This window comes from Nomascus leucogenys, chromosome 21 (assembly GCF_006542625.1).
Source record: "Nomascus leucogenys isolate Asia chromosome 21, Asia_NLE_v1, whole genome shotgun sequence".
NCBI classification, from domain to species: Eukaryota; Metazoa; Chordata; class Mammalia; order Primates; family Hylobatidae; genus Nomascus; species Nomascus leucogenys.
Window position 1 is genome coordinate 77,421,194 of NC_044401.1, and position 16,566 is coordinate 77,437,759.

General features: G+C 40.6%; 1 pseudogene; it reads left to right on the plus strand.

Moving 5' to 3' along the window:
- Positions 1-16,310, plus strand: part of LOC100579649 — a 108,276-nt pseudogene extending 91,966 nt beyond the window's left edge.
- Positions 16,311-16,566: the final 256 nt, after the last annotated feature.

The window sequence follows — 16,566 nt, forward strand, 5'->3', positions numbered from 1 at the left end:
TCCTCCTTCTCTTCCTCCTCCTCCTCATTCTTTAAGCAATCGTTTACACATGTAAAAATACATTCTTAGAACATAGGCTGCACAAAAGCCACTGGCTGCATTTGTCCCTAGACTGTATTTTCATAAACTCTGAGCTTCCCCCCGTTTAACTCACTACATTGTTTACAAGAAAAGTTTGCAGAATCCAAGTAAAAAAGGATAATTATGAGAGAACTCTAAATGGTAGCAGAGCTGAGGGAGAGTACCCAAAACAGGACAAACTTGGAAGGGGGGGCCACCTTCCCAAGGCTGGGCTTCAGACCTGATTGGAGAAGGTTGCAACTCACTAGGTGGTAGAGAAATTTGCTGTTTTGCTTGGTCAGAGCTGGTCCACAGTTGCTGGACAAGCAGGAAGTAAATCTTGGGGCATAGGTGTGATATGGCTGGTAACTGGGCATGCAGGCTTGCAGAGGGTGTTGGATAGGTGTGGGAAGAAAGCTTGAATGTGCAGTGCCCCATTGAAAAGACCATGGACAGGTGAGACTAACTGGGGCTGCTGAGTCATGGAGGGACTCATGCTCTGGCATCATGATAAGGGCAGAGCCCCACCACATGCCTTCCCCTCCACACCTATGACTGTCAGTGCAGCTCCTGGAACACACAAGAAAGCCCCTTTTTCTCCTCTGATGTGCCTCCAGTGCCTGCTACTAAGAAAGCTTAACATTATGCTTATAGTAAAGGAGAAATGCTTAAAGGAAGTCCACCATTATTACAGAGCAGGTATTGAAAGGTAAATTTGGAGATGAAAAGCAAAACAATGATAACTGGTACACATGTAATTTTGTACAATCCTTGAAATAACCCTATGAGGAAGGAATAAAAGTTACTCACATTTTACAGCCCAGGAAGCTGAGATTCACATAGGCTATATTATCTTCCCTAAGTTCCATATATAGTGACTGGGAGAGCCAGAATTCAAACCCAAGGAGACCGATTCCAAAATATAGCAAGTACAATCTACACCCAGGCAACCAGATTAGCACTGGGCTCTATTATCCATGGCTCCTCTCCTTTCCTTATGTGTTTGATATAGGTTAAGGATAGTGAAATTTCAGGAAATAGTTAGAGACCAGAATTGAAGATCACATCATCATTCTTTTTTCCTCAAGAAAGTTAAATTGTTTCTTTCATCAAAAACGTTGAGATGCTTAACATAAAATGTGTAACCTCTTTGAAAAGCTTTATCCTACTAGAGTTTCAAGGGGAAATAATGAAAGAATGCATTATAAATTCTGGCCACAAACACATCTATATTTTTATTCAATTTTGTCACTGTCAAAAATATTAAAAGTATTGGAGAACATTTGATGGATTTTCTGGAGATTTTAGCATCTCTGAGCTTTGGACAAAAAACTAATTTATCATTATTACTTGGCCCTTGGACATGTGTATTCTGTTTTGCAAACCTCTCAAAATGATCATTTCCTTGCTTCCTAAGTACCCTTTCCTCATGAATCCTGTTTTATAAATACCAATAGAACCTGAAAGAGGCCCTTGGGAAATACCATTTACATGAGATAAAGTGATTGTCAAGGCCCCACAATTCCCATGGCCACTTTTCTGTTCTGACATTTGTATTACATAGACATTTGCAGAAAGTTCCTGTTTCTGAATTTGGTGGGATTGGGTTCTCTTATTTACTTCTACTTTAACAAAATCCATGTTTTAAATAAAAACTAAATATCTTAACATATATTAATAAATGTAATGTATGCACATTGCAGAAAATTTAGACAATACAGAAAAGCCCAAAAAGTAAATCCAGCCACATTTCCACCACCCAGAGGCAGTCATGGTTTGGAATGTTTCCTTTCAGGCTGGTTCTTTCTACATGTCAAAGTATAGCACATTTGCAATAGGTTTGTCAATACAATTCATATACTGCTTTTCTACAAATGACTCATTTTTTAAATGCCTCTGAATCTTTTATACTGGCTATAACAACAGACACAGAAAAGTGCTCAGCTCATAAGCATACAAGCTCATGAATTTCCACCAACTAAACACGCTCATGCAACCAGCCTCCAGATCAGAAACAGAACATCACCAACTCCTGGGAGTACACCTCCACAACCCCCACCCCTGTGCCCCGCAGTCACTATCCTGCCCCAACAGTAACCACGGTCTGGTCTTAACGTCCATCCCCATAGATCTTGATTGTTTAAAACTTTGTATAAATGGAGGCATGAAGCATGCTTTGTTTTTCTCATGCAACACTTGGCATGTGAGATTCATCACTACGTGTAGTAGCAGTTTCTTCATTTTCCTTGCTGACTACAAAATTTTTTGAAACTATATGGGATTAGAAGAGTGAAGTTCATATATACCCTAGTTCAGGAAACTGATCTCTGCCATCTCCTAGTGAGGAAATGTTATTCAGAATTACTTCTCTGATGAGAATTGCAGTGATTTTTTTTGGGGGGGGAGGACGGAGTCTAGCTCTACCGCCCAGGCTGGAGTGCAGTGGCGCGATCTCGGCTCACTGCAAGCTCCGCCTCCCGGGTTCACGCCATTCTCCTGCCTCAGCCTCCTGAGTAGCTGAGACCACAGGCCCCCGCCACTGTGCCCGGCTAATTTTTTGTATATTTAGTAGAGACGGGGTTTCACGTGTTAACCAGGATTGTCTCGATCTCCTGACCTTGTGATCCGCCTGTCTCAGCCTCCCAAAGAGCTGGGATTACAGGCGTGAGCCACCGCGCCCGGCCAAATTGCAGTGATTTTTAAAAATCTCAGTGGAGGGTTAAGGGGAAAGTTATGTAAGTGGCTTCTATAATAGCCTCCAAAATTATGTATGTATCCAGGACTACTGCGAGTCCCTCTAACTGCAAGTGTCCCAAGTCAGAAAGCGTTTTCTTTCTTAGGAAGATGCGTTAAAAACAGAATGAGCAAAATACTGGGATTAGACAAAGCAAATAAATGAGCTCACAGGAACTTTTTAAATTCTGATTATTTATGGAGTATAGCTACAATTCAAAGGGATTTCTTCATTCATGAGAACGTTAACTTCTTGATTGTTTAGGGCAGTACTACTCAAAGTAGCAAGGACCAAGTAGCTTTGGACCTTGGACTAACAGCATCAGCTTCACAAAAGAGCTTGTTAGAAATGCACATTCTCAGCCTCATTCCTGGGCCTACAGAATCAATATTTCTGAATATAGGGCCCAGATATCTTGGTTTCAATGAGTCCTGCAAGTGATTCTGATGCTGACGGAAATTTGAGAGACCTTGTTTAGGAGCAAGAGACAGTAGTGGTAAAAAGCTTGCAGGGGAAGGTGAGGGAGCTGAGAGCAGTGGCTCACACCTGTAATCCCAAGTGCTTTGGGAGGCCTAGGCAGGAGGATCACTTGAGGCCAAGAGTTCAAGACCAGCTTGGGCAAAAGAGCAAGACCCCATCTCTACAAAAAATAAAATATTGAAACAAAAATTTAGCTTGTGGTGACAAACGCTTGTAGCCCTAGCTACTCAGGAGGTTGAGGTTGGAGGATCATTTGCGCATAGGAGTTTGAGATTGCAGTGAGCTATGATTGTACCACTGCACTCCAGCCTGAGCAACAGAGTGAGACCCTGTCTCTAAAAGAAATAAAAATCAGAGTATGATCCTGGGAAAATTACTTAACTGTTTGAGACTCTGCTTTGTAACATAGAAAATTAGATTGTAATAGCAACCTCATAGGATTTCTATAAACTTTAGACAAAGACAATGCCCATGAAGTGCTCACCACAATGCTAACTAAGGAATTCTTTTTTCTTGGGGGTCTGTATTTGGCCTTTAGGATTTCCATGAAATTCCTGATTAAACCATAGGTAGATAAAATGGGCCCAACTGGGCTTATCAGAGACTCTTTCCTAGGAGCTTGAAGAAAAAGATGTGAGAGTTTTAGTCTTCACTCCCCGCTTGACATGTGAATGTCAAGGGCATGTGAATAAGGAAGCCAGGGGCAGCTGTCTTCTACCATATGGGCAGAGATGGAGATTCAGCAGGAGTGTCAAAAAAAGAGAAGAATGAAGCAGAGGTGCAAAAATAAATGAAAATGAGAGACCATATGGACTCAGAGAGAGGAGAGAGAGGAGAGACAGAGAATAGATACTCAATTTTTCAACCCAGACCCTTCAGAAGTCAGACTATAATTAACACCCCATAAAATGCTCCTGTATCCTTATAGTATAGCCCCTTAATATTTCAGCTCATTTGAGGAGACACATGATAATTGTAACAAAAAACCAACCTTGACTAAGACAAAGTACAGCTTCAACATTGTCCCAGCAAACGTCCCATTGCTATCACTATCAAAACCAAGACCCTGGCAGCCAGGAAGTTCTTACCCCATGCAGTGTTTCTGATGCTTTTATCTTCCTGCATCCACATCTTTAAAATAAAGCATCTTTGGCCAGCTGCAGCAATACTCACAGCAGGGAGAATATTTACATGTTCAACATAACCACCTGGAAGAATGAAAATGAAGATAAAATTGTCTTATAGCTCATGGAGAAAAAGCTCATAATTTCCCTCTTTATGATAATGAGAGACATTTACTCCCTGGAGTCTAATAACACAAAGTGGCAGAAAAGTCCCATCATTACGCTATCTTTTGATGAATTCATTTTGGTAGTATCAGGAAAAAAAATTCTTAAAGTTGCAGATCACATATAAAAGTAACAAGTATTCTTCATGAATCTATCTCCTATGTCTCCTTCATGCCCTCCCTACTCTGATTGGCAGCTGGGGGAACAGAACACTTGAGCTCCTGGTTGGGCTTTGCAGAAGCTGGTTTTTAGCCAAACTTACAGGTAGATATTGATTACAACTATTTATCATGCATTGAAAGGATAATGGAGAGCACTCCCTCTCCACACCCCACCACGTGTGGGTTCCTTGAGAACAAGGCTTAAGGCTCTATCCTTAGAATTCAGAAGAGTGTCTGGGTTATTCAAGAAGACCTGCTGACATCCAATGTTACTTCCTATCTCCTTGCAGTGGTGGAAATAAAATATGAGTATTAAACTCTATAGGCACCACCAAAGAAGTTAAATTATACACATAAAAAGAATCTATATGATATTTGCAGAATCTCTCTAATAATGTTCTCTTTGTTTATGCTTATTTGCTGTTTAACGTTTATATTCAGAGAGGAAATTGCCCAAGTGCCTCAAATGAGATCTAAGAGTTATGATTGAATACCAACACTGCCTCACATTTCTGTTTCTGAGAAAGTCATTAAAAAGAGGGTGGGTGGGCCGTTAACCCTCTGTGCCCACCAGTTTATCCAAGTTAGTCATAACTTGGGGAAGTAGTAGTGAGGAGAGAGGGCTTCTAAGAGTGCTCAGGCATTCAAAACAACCAGTTCATCAGAGGGCAGAGGTAGTGGCCATAGTATATCAATAATGATTTGCATTGTCTAGAAGCCAGGATAGATAAGTAATTTAAATAATTTTTTTTGAAGTTTGGTGTCTATCTTGTCTGTTTCTATGTGTCTCAAAATTGTGTTTAAAAGGATGAAAGTAAGGCTCATCTGTAAAGTGAAATTTAGTTTTATTAAGTTTTAAGGCATTTATCTTCACATTCACTTGTCATACTATTTCAATAAAAAGTGTGTAGTTGAACATCTTCATTAATAATATGAATTAACAAATTGAGGTCAAGGAAGGTAAAGCAGCCTTGTCCAAACTAGCAAATGGCAGACCCAAACCCAGTCCTCCTCATCCTCAAGCTAATATGCTTTCTCCCTGGGTCAAAGTTTTGCTTCAGAATAACCCTGGGTTTGTCCAAGATATGAGTAATACAGTTTTAAAAATCCTGCAAATAGGATTTTTTAAGGGATTGAAATGCTCAGCAAGGGCTATTATACACCAGGTACTTTCTTCATTATATCTGAATCATTCTCTAGATATAGGTTAAGCCCTGGAACAGCAAGTTTCCTTACTTCCAACACAGAAACAGGGCCATGCATCAGGAAGAAAAGCTAGAGGTAGCCCCAAGGGCCTTGATCATTACTTATCAGCCTGAAGCTACATTCATTAAAGGAATCATTTTATATCAAGTGGGTACCTAAACTTTTTAGAAAGTTAAATTTTTGCCCTTGGGAAAGGGTTTGTTCTGTTTTAAACAGGCAGTGTATACTCTTTTTATACGTGTTTTTGTTTGTCTTTCTGGTTTCTCGGCATCCTTTGAGAATTTGACCCTGACTCTGACCCTGTGTGTTCTGGAGGGATGTCAATCATGGAGTCCACAGTCCCTGACCACAGCTTAGGTGGGGGACTGAAGATTTGACTTGATGACAATCAGAATCTCCCTCCAGAATTTTGAATCTTGGGGAGTCACATATATGAGGTGGTTGAGGATGGAAGACCTGATGGCAGAATCATGGAGAGACTACTTGTGAGTTCCTGCCATCAAGACCCCTCAGGATGCTTACCCATGTCTTTTCCAAAACTTAAACCTTCAGCTCTCCCTTCAATTCCACAAATTGTTTAATATCTTCTTACTTGTCTGTCGATTTATCTGCCTATTGCTTAAGTTACTGCAGTGGATAGTTGTTCTTGCAATCAAAGAACTCGAGCGTTGCTCAGTTACGGAGTAGGGATGTGATCCTGAGCATGTTCCTTCCCCTCTTTGAACATCAATATTCTTTTTATTTTATTATTATTATGCTTTAAGTTTTAGGGTACATGTGCACAATGTGCAGGTTTGTTACCTATGTATCCATGTGCCATGTTGGTGTGCTGCACCCATTAACTTGTCATTTAGCATTAGGTATATCTCCTAATGCTATACCTCCCCCCACCCCACAACACAACACAAAACATCACACTCCCCGGAGTGTGATGTTCCCCTTCCTGTGTCCATGTGTTCTCATTTGAACATCAATATTCTTATCTGCATAATGGGCATGATAAATTAGGTTGGATGTCTGTGTACATGAATAGATGCGAGAGTATAAAGGAGATGATCAATAAATTTTCTTAAAAGAATCAGTATGTTAAGCTTTGTGCTAAGCCCAGGGAACCACAAAGATAAGTGAGAGAGTGTGTTAAGATTCCACTCTGTTGTTCTGGGCATCTAACTTTTTATATAATTAGGATAGCAGCCAGTAATTGAAAACTTTCTCTATTGAAATAAGAAATTTTACTCTACAGTTGGACAGAAATGGTGGGAGACCACAAAAGGGCTCATAAAGGGAGATGACTTGAGTGTGAGTATTTGCTGCAAGCAAGCCCCTTGGTACCTATGCGCACCCTCTGACATCCCTGATGAAAGGATGAGCACATTGCTTGCTGGCTTGCTGACTCTATAGCCAGTGATTCTTTTTCCCCAGAACCCCTCCTAGCACACATCTCAAAGCCTTGAGCCTTGACTAATCAATGCTTGGATAAGCCAGGGCAGTCATTGGTGGTTTGGCACAGTTTTATTCTTGGCACTGACACCAATGATACCTTGCAGATTTCAAAGCTCTTACACACAGCTAGATACTTAGCCTGAATTCAGAAAATAAAGTAAGAAATGCTACCTCATCACCTCTTCTATTCTTCTATGCAGACTCCAAGTAATAACCACTGTGAGTGTATAGTTGAAAATGTGGTTTATGGCCAAGAATCACCTCACCTGACATCCAGTTCTTTATGCACTGTCAGCCTTAAGAGGGGGGGTATGTAAGACTGAGCTTTTCTTCTGGATTAAAAAGAAAAATTAAGCTATATTGAGCATCATATTTTACACACCTTATCTTCTTTAACTCACAAGAACCCAGTAATGTCAGCATTGTTACTACAGTGTTTCAGTTGGGGAAACTGAGGCCTAGGATCTACAAAGAGGCAATACAAAGATTCAAATCCAGATTCCCTGATTCCAGCCTCTTGGCTTATCTTAACCACTATACACTCTGCCTCTTGCCTCTCTTCTTGGTAATGGGAAAGGGATAAGGAAATAGCTAAATAATCAGATACAATATTAATAACTGTTCTTTTGTGCTCTGTTTGGCATCATTATGCAGGATCTGTAACTCATGACCCTGAAAACATTCTTACCTGAGTATAGGTATAGCAATAATGTCCACCTTAGCCTTCTATTTTCTATACCTTCCAATATTCAACTGACAGTTACCTACAGTAACATTTTGAATTCCAGACAGTCTCACTCTAATATTCGGGGAATTTTGGAGCTGAATTTCTCTTGGAGCCTATTTTCTCTCTTCCTCCTTTCACGCTAGGGTAGAAACTCCATTTAATATTGAACTGTGCAGGACCTAAACAGAATATCAAACCAGATACTCAGGCTAAATCTTATCGTGCATTATAAAGTTGAACATATTTTGAGCAACTAATTCTCTGCTAGGCAATTGTACTGGCAGAAAATATCCAATCACACCTCCAGGCTAAAATAAAATTAGTGTACAACTGAAGAAAGTCCATGAGAGTTATTACTATATGAGCTATTGGGTTTTCTTGAAGCATTCTAATTTCCTCCTATTATAATAGTTACCACTTAGTAAGAACCAACTATGTGCCAGGCACTGTGCAAAATTCTATACAAATACTATTGCATATATTCAAAAGAACAAGAGATAAATAAGAGATACCTCTATTACCCTGAGAAAATTAGGACATAGAAATTTGCCCAAACAAATGGTGCAATCAGGACTTAAACCCAGGTAAGTGACTCCAAAGCCTATATTTCTAAGCACTGATCTAGATGACTTCTACTCTCCCAAGAAAGGAAGCATTACTAGTTTCATAAATCATTCCACCTATGTGCTCAGTGTCATGCACTTTACAAATATTCAGATAAATTCCACCTCCCTCACTCCCACTTATCAGGCAATAGAGGAAATGTATAAAAATATCCAGCCACATTTGTCAAACATGATCTGTTTTTCACCAACACAGTAGAGACTCAGTAGATTTCCACTGATATCAGCTGAGAAAATAATCAATTCTGCTGCAAACTCACCTTGCACATAATGTCATTCATTTGCCCTTGTAAATGATTTAATAGGCTTTCTGGGGACTGAACTATTCATCCTATAAAAGGCCAACATTAAGAAATGTGAGAAAGTGCTAGAAAAGTTAGACTTTTCAAAAGTAAGTAGAATCTCCTTATGCCTGCGTGAAGTGGATGATTTAATTAATAGAGCAGGAATATTGGGAGCTTAAGTTAGACCTAGAATCCTCAGGGGCATGAATTCTTGAGTCAGCAAGAGAGAGTCAATGCCTCAAGGCTGAGATATCGGTCAAAGCTCTGTCCTCCACTTTTCTGGGGTATAAAGTGTTTTTTTTTTTTTTCTCTTTTTTTCCCTATGCAACAACGCAGCAGCAGATCCAAAATAACTCTATCCCTAGTGTAGAGACCCATCAGTGATGCTAGCTCCACTCATGACCTAACTGCTTGATATTTGGTCAAAATTACCCTTTTTCCTAGAATGTAGCTTAGATTTTCCTCCTATGCATTCGCTAAAAGCAAAAGTAACCACCTTAAGACCTGTCATGTAAAGAAGACATTTTATTTTCTTCAAACAAAATAATACTTATAATAGAAAACAACAATCATAACAAAAATAAAGCAGCCAAAACCCAACAAGAACAAAACCACTGTGTGCTTTAGCCATGCTGGGTCCTGACTAGGATTACCTTAAGCAAGTGTTGGTATCTCACCTTACATGATCCCCTTTTTCCTATTAGTTGCTGTGTTGCTGAGTCTATTATTCAACTATCAAAAAGCCAAAAAGAGAAGTTATGAGACAGTTTCTGATTACACAAATATCTAATGTCCACATTGTCTCTAACAGTTTATTCATATTGTCAATGACTTTAGAATTTAGAAGTTATCATTCAAAATGACCTAGGATTAGGGCCTAGAAGACCATCATTTCCAATGTATCCCTAAGAAGGGTACACTGGATAAGCTACAGAAGGCTGAGGGTGCAAAGAAACCTAAAAAGCTAAATTCCAGAAAGTGGTAAGACCTTCCTAACAGAGGAAAACAATTACTTTAACCCTAGTAGTATTGGGAGAGGAAGGAAAATCTAGTAGAATGCTAACGGAGATAAACTAGCATAACTTTCCATAAATTTTTAATGACTGGATGCAAGCATCACGAGAGATTATAATCCCAAGAATCCTCAAACACAGAGAAACTTTGCACCCATTCTCCAGTTCTTTCCCAGAGGCTTTTTCTGGGTGCTTGAGTGTGTTATTCTGATGAATAGCAGCAGTGCAGGAGAGCTAAGAGAAAGTCGTCCAGGTGATCTCAGATTTTCAACAAGTTGGTCCTCCAACTTTCAGTGGTGCTCCAAAGGCTGAATGTGTGGCCATTTTCACGATATTGATTCTTCCAAGCCATGAGCATGGAATGTTCTTCCATTTGTTTGTATCCTCTTTTATTTCATTGAGCAGTGGTTTGTAGTTCTCCTTGAAGAGGTCCTTCATATCCCTTGTAAGTTGGATTCCTAAGCCTTTTATTCTCTTTGAAGCAATTGTGAATGGGAGTTCACTCATGATTTGGCTCTCTGTTTGTCTGTGATTGGTGTACAAGAATGCTTGTGATTTTTGTACATTGATTTTGTATCCTGAGACTTTGCTGAAGTTGCTAATCAGCTTAAGGAGATTTTGGGCTGAGACAATGGGGTTTTCTAGATATACAATCATGTCATCTGCAAACAGGGACAATTTGACTTCCTCTTTTCCTAATTGAATACCCTTTATTTCCTTCTCCTGCCTGATTGCCCTGGCCAGAACTTCCAGCACTATGTTGAATAGGAGTGGTGAGAGAGGGCATCCCTGTCTTGTGCCAGTTTTCAAAGGGAATGCTTCCAGTTTTTGCCCATTCAGTATGATATTGGCTGTGGGTTTGTCATAGATAGCTCTTATTATTTTGAGATACGTCCCATCAATACCTAATTTATTGAGAGTTTTTAGCATGAAGCATTGTTGAATTTTGTCAAAGGCCTTTTCTGCATCTATTGAGATAATCATGTGGTTTTTGTCTTTGGTTCTGTTTATATGCTGGATTACATTTATTGATTTGCATATGTTGAACCAGCCTTGCATCCCAGGGATACAGAATGGGAGAAAATTTGTGCAACCTACTCATCTGACAAAGGGCTAATATCCAGAATCTACAATGAACTCAAACAAATTTACAAGAAAAAAACAAACAACCCCATCAAAAAGTGGGCAAAGGACATGAACAGACACTTCTCAAAAGAAGACATTTATGCAGCCAAAAAACACATGAAAAAATGCTCATCATCACTGGCCATCAGAGAAATGCAAATCAAAACCACAATGAGATACCATCTCACACCAGTTAGAATGGCCATCATTAAAAAGTCAGGAAACAACAGGTGCTGGAGAGGATGTGGAGAAATAGGAACACTTTTACACTGTTGGTGGGACTGTAAACTAGTTCAACCATTGTGGAAGTCAGTGTGGCGATTCCTCAGGGATCTAGAACTAGAAATACCATTTGGCCCAGCCACCCCATTACTGGGTATATACCCAAAGGACTATAAATCATGCTGCTATAAAGACACATGCGCACATATGTTTGTTGTGGCACTATTCACAATAGCAAAGACTTGGAACCAACCCACATGTCCAACAACGATAGACTGGATTAAGCAAATGTGGCACATATACACCATGGAATACTATGCAGCCATAAAAAATGATGAGTTCATGTCCTTTGTAGGGACATGGATGAAACTGGAAACCATCATTCTCAGTAAACTATCTCAAGGACAAAAAACCAAACACCACATGTTCTCACTCATAGGTGGGAATTGAACAATGAGAACTCATGGACACAGGAAGGGGAACATCACATTCCGGGGACTGTTGTGGGTGGGGGGAGGGATAGCATTAGGAGATATACGTAATGCTAAATGACGAGTTAATGGGTGCAGCAAACCAACACGGCACATGGATACATATGTAACAAACCTGCACATTGTGCACATGTACCCTAAAACCTAAAGTATAATAATAAAAAAAAAAAGGCTGAATGTGGGGCAGGAGGACTAAGAGAAATTCCATAAAATTTATGCTTTACTCGAGCATAAACATTTCCTTTTATTTTTCAACTCTCTATTATGTATATATATAAAACACTGAACTATATATTACATATTATATTTTACAAAACATATATATTATCATATACAACTTAAAAAGTCCTGGCTGATAAGGGAGATGTTTTTAAGACATGTAAATTTTGTAGGAAATAAATAAATTTCTAAACAGCACCCAAATTCAAAATGCCAGGAGAGGCTCTGAGACAAAGAGAGATCCCAGAAATCTTACCAGTACTCACATCTCAAGTCCTTGTGAAGTTAACATTTTTCAGGTGAACTGAATTGAATTAATGCTTCATCAAAGCTAAAATTAGATTAGATTGACTCAGCTCCCAACACCATTAGCCTCACAGAATAAGGAACATGTCATTTTCTGGAGGCAAATATTGCTTACTTATGTCTCTCCTGATCTTCGATCTTTTGCACGTAGTATGTAAGACATAGTTTAAAAAAAAAAAAAAAGACACTGAAGAAGGAAGAACATGTGACCCATGGTCAATATAAGAAATAATCAATAGAGACATACTCAGAGATAAGCCAAATGTTAGCAGTATAACATAGAGAATTTAAAGAATGATAAAATGTAGGTTAAAAACTAGAATAAATGGTAGACAAGATGTGTGAACAGATGGGGAATTTCAGCAAAGTAATAGAAACAATAAAAAAAAACAAATTCAATTTCATCATCTTTCAAATGAAGATGCCCAAAGTTATTAAGTAATTTGCCTGAGGTCACATAACTAATCAGAAATATGACCAAAACTTTTTAAAAAATCTATTTTTCCCAGATGATCTGCCTCCTCTCACACCTCAGCCTCCTGTTTTTCCATCTGTATTTTCTTTAAAGACCTTGTTTCTTCCTATAATAGGGAGCAGAACCCATCCAATCATCTTTTGGAGAGATGAGGAAACTGGGCTTTCCTGAAGCCATCTGACCTAGCGTACTTGTTCATTTCAGCTGAGGAGCTGTCACACTACTAAGTTCTGAAATGGAAATCTTGCTGTAGGTCTTAAACCAAGGTTTACATAGGAAAAGTTTAATTTCCTTTATCTCTACTAATTTTATTAATGATAAGGCTACTGGTGACCTAGAATAGAAAGCATGAGCCTTTACTCCCTTTCCAGGCTCAAAACGCAGCATAGCAGGTCCATGCTGTGGTGGAAAAATCTGTAGGCCTATGACTCATTTGCTTTTCAGAGGGGAGCCCCCAGTTTTCCTCTGAAAAATCTCCCTTATCCTACTTAGAGTCCAAAATATTTATGTAGTATTGGTTTCATGTCAACTCCAGCGTCTATGGGGGACAAGCTATTAATATGGCTTATGTGAGCATTTCATTGCCTCCTTACCCAACTACTATGGTTGGATCAAGAATGTGTCCATACTCAATATAAGCCTTTGAGACACAATCTGGGTTTTATTACTAGGACTTGTGTATTTTGTTGAAAAATAGAGGCATCGTTCCTCTTTTTGCTAAACCTGGACATGTAGAAATATAAGGTCTCAGTTTCCATGAGCTCTATGTAGAAGAATTTTACTTGAGAGTGATACTAACAGAAAGGGAAGATAAAGCTAGAGGAAAAGAAAGAAAGTCCCTGTTACTTGGTAGCACTGCTGAATCAAGCATAAACATTTCCTTTTATTTTTAAACTCTCTCTCTCTATATATATATATATATATATAACATTAAACTATATGTTACATATTATTCTTTACATAAAGCGTATATTACATACAGTTTAAAAAGTCCCAGCGAAGCAAGCCACATGTAGAAGAATGAAACTGGGTCCTCATCCTTCCTCACCTTATAGAAAAATCAACTCAAGATGGATAAAAGTCTTAAATTTAAGACCTGAAACCATAAAAATTCTAGCAGATAACATTGGAAAAACTCTTCAAGGCATTGACTTAAGCAAAGAATTCATGATTAAGAATGCAAAAGCAAATGCAACAAAAACAAAAATAAATAGATGGGACGTAATTAAACTAAAAAGCTTCTGCACAGCAAAAGAAACAATCAGCAGAGTTAACAGAGAACCCCAGAGTGGGAGAAAATATTCACAAACTATGCATCTGAAAAAGAACTAATATCCATAATCTACAGGTAACTCAAACAATTCAGAAGGCAAAGACAAATAATTCTATCAAAAAGTGGGCAAAGGAATGAATAGACAATTTTCAAAATAAGATATATAAACAACCAAAAAACACATGAAAAAAATGCTCAGTATCACTAATGATCAGGAAAATGCAAATTAAAACCACAATGAGATACAACCTTACTCCTGCAAGAGTGACCATAATTAAAAAGCGAAAAAACAATAGATGCTGGCATGGATTTGTTGAAAAGGGAACACTTTTACACTGCTGGTGGGAATGTAAATTAGTACAACCACTATGGAAAACAGTATGGAGATTCCTTAAAGAACTAAAAGTAGAACTACCATTCAATCCAGCAATCCCACTGCTGGATATCTACCCAAAGGAAAATAAGTCATTATATGAAAAAGACACATGCACACACATGTTTATAGCGGCACAATTTGCAATTGCAAAAATGTGGAACCAATCTACATTCCCATCGGCCAAGTGGATAAAGAAAATGTTGTGTATATACACCATGGAATACTACTCAGCCATAAAAAGAAATGGAATAATGTCTTTTGCAGCAACTTGGATGGAGCTGGAGGCCATTATTCTAAGTGAAGTAACTCAGGAATGAAAAACTAAATACCGTATCTTCTAAGTGGGAGGTAAGCTATAAGGATGCCAAGGCATAACAATGTTATAATGGACTTTGAGGACTTAAAGGGGAAGGGTAGGAGGTAGGTGAGGGATAAAAGGCTACATATTGGAGCAAGAAGCAGCTTCTCCAATCCTTCTGGAATCTCTGCCTGGTTCAGCCGGCTCAACTCCTCGAGCTTCTCCTAAGTGGGCAGCAGCAGCTTCCGAGGTGGCCTGGGTGGAGGCTATGGTGGAAGCAGCCGTATGGGAGGCATCACCACCGTCCAGGTCAACCAAAGCTTGCTGAGCCCCCTTAACCTGGAGGTGGACCCCAACATCCAGGCCGTGCGCACCCAGGAGGAGCAGATCAAGACCCTCAACAACAAGTTTGCCTCCTTCATCGACAAGGTAAGGTTCCTAGAGCAGCAGAACAAGATGCTGGAGACCAGGTGGAGCCTCCTGCAGCAGCAGCAGCAGATGGCTGGGAGCAACATGGACAACATGTTTGAGAGCTACATCAACGACCTTAGGTGGCAGCTGGAGACTGGGCCAGGAGAAGCTGAAGCTGGAGGCGGAGCTTGGCAACATGCAGCCGCTGGTGGAGGACTTCAAGAACAAGTATGAGGATGAGATCAATAAGCACACAGAGATGGAGAATGAATTTGTCCTCATCAAGAAGGATGCAGATGAAGCTTCCATGAACAAGGTAGAGCTGGGGTCTCGCCTTGAAGGGCTGACTGACGAGATCAACTTCCTCATGCAGCTATATGAAGAGGAGACCCGGGAGCTGCAGTCCCAGATCTCAGACACGTCTGTGGTGCTGTCCATGGACAACAGCCGCTCCCTGGACATGGACAGCATCATTGCTGAGGTCAAGGCACAGTAGGAGGAGATCACCAACTGCAGCCGGGCTGAGGCCGAGAGCATGTACCAGATCAAGTATGAGGAGCTGCAGACTCTGGCTGGGAAGCACAGGGATGACCTGCGGCGCACAGAGTGAGAGCTCCTAGATGTACCGGAACATCAGCCAGCTCCAGGCTGATGATGACCAGAGGGCTTCCCTGGAGGCCGCCATCGCAGATGCCGAGCTGCACGGGGATTTGGCGGTTAAGGATGCGAACGCCAAGCAGGACATGGCGCGGCAGCTGCGTGAATACCAGGAGCCGATGAACGTCAAGCTGGCCCTGGACATAGAGATCGCCACCTCCAGGAAGCTGCTGGAGGGCAAGGAGAGCCGGCTGGAGTCTGGGATGCAAAACAGGAGTATCCATAGGAAGACTGAGTGGCTATGGAGGTGTGCTGAGCTCAGCCTGTGGGGGCCTCACAAGCCCGCCCTCAGCTATGGCCTGGGCTCCAGCTTTGGCTCTGGCGCGGTGTCCGGCTCCTTCAGCCGCACCAGTTCCACCAGGGCCGTGGTTGTTAAGATGACCGAGACCCGCGATGGGAAGCTGGTGTCCGAGTCCTCTGACGTCCAGCCCAAGTGAAAAGCTGTGGCAGCCCCTCTCAGCCTGCCCCTCCTGCGGCTGCCCCATAGCCCATAAGGGAGGCTGCTGTGCAGGGGAGCACAGGGAACAGAAGACCCACCTCAGGCTCAGCCCACCCGCGGGGTAGTTTTCTGCCTGGGGCACCCCCCTTGCCCATGCCTCCAGGTACAAAACAATTCAATTGTTCTTTTTTTCCCCCAAAATAAAAGCTCAGCTAGCTCTGCCAAAAAAACAAAACAAAAACACTACATATTGG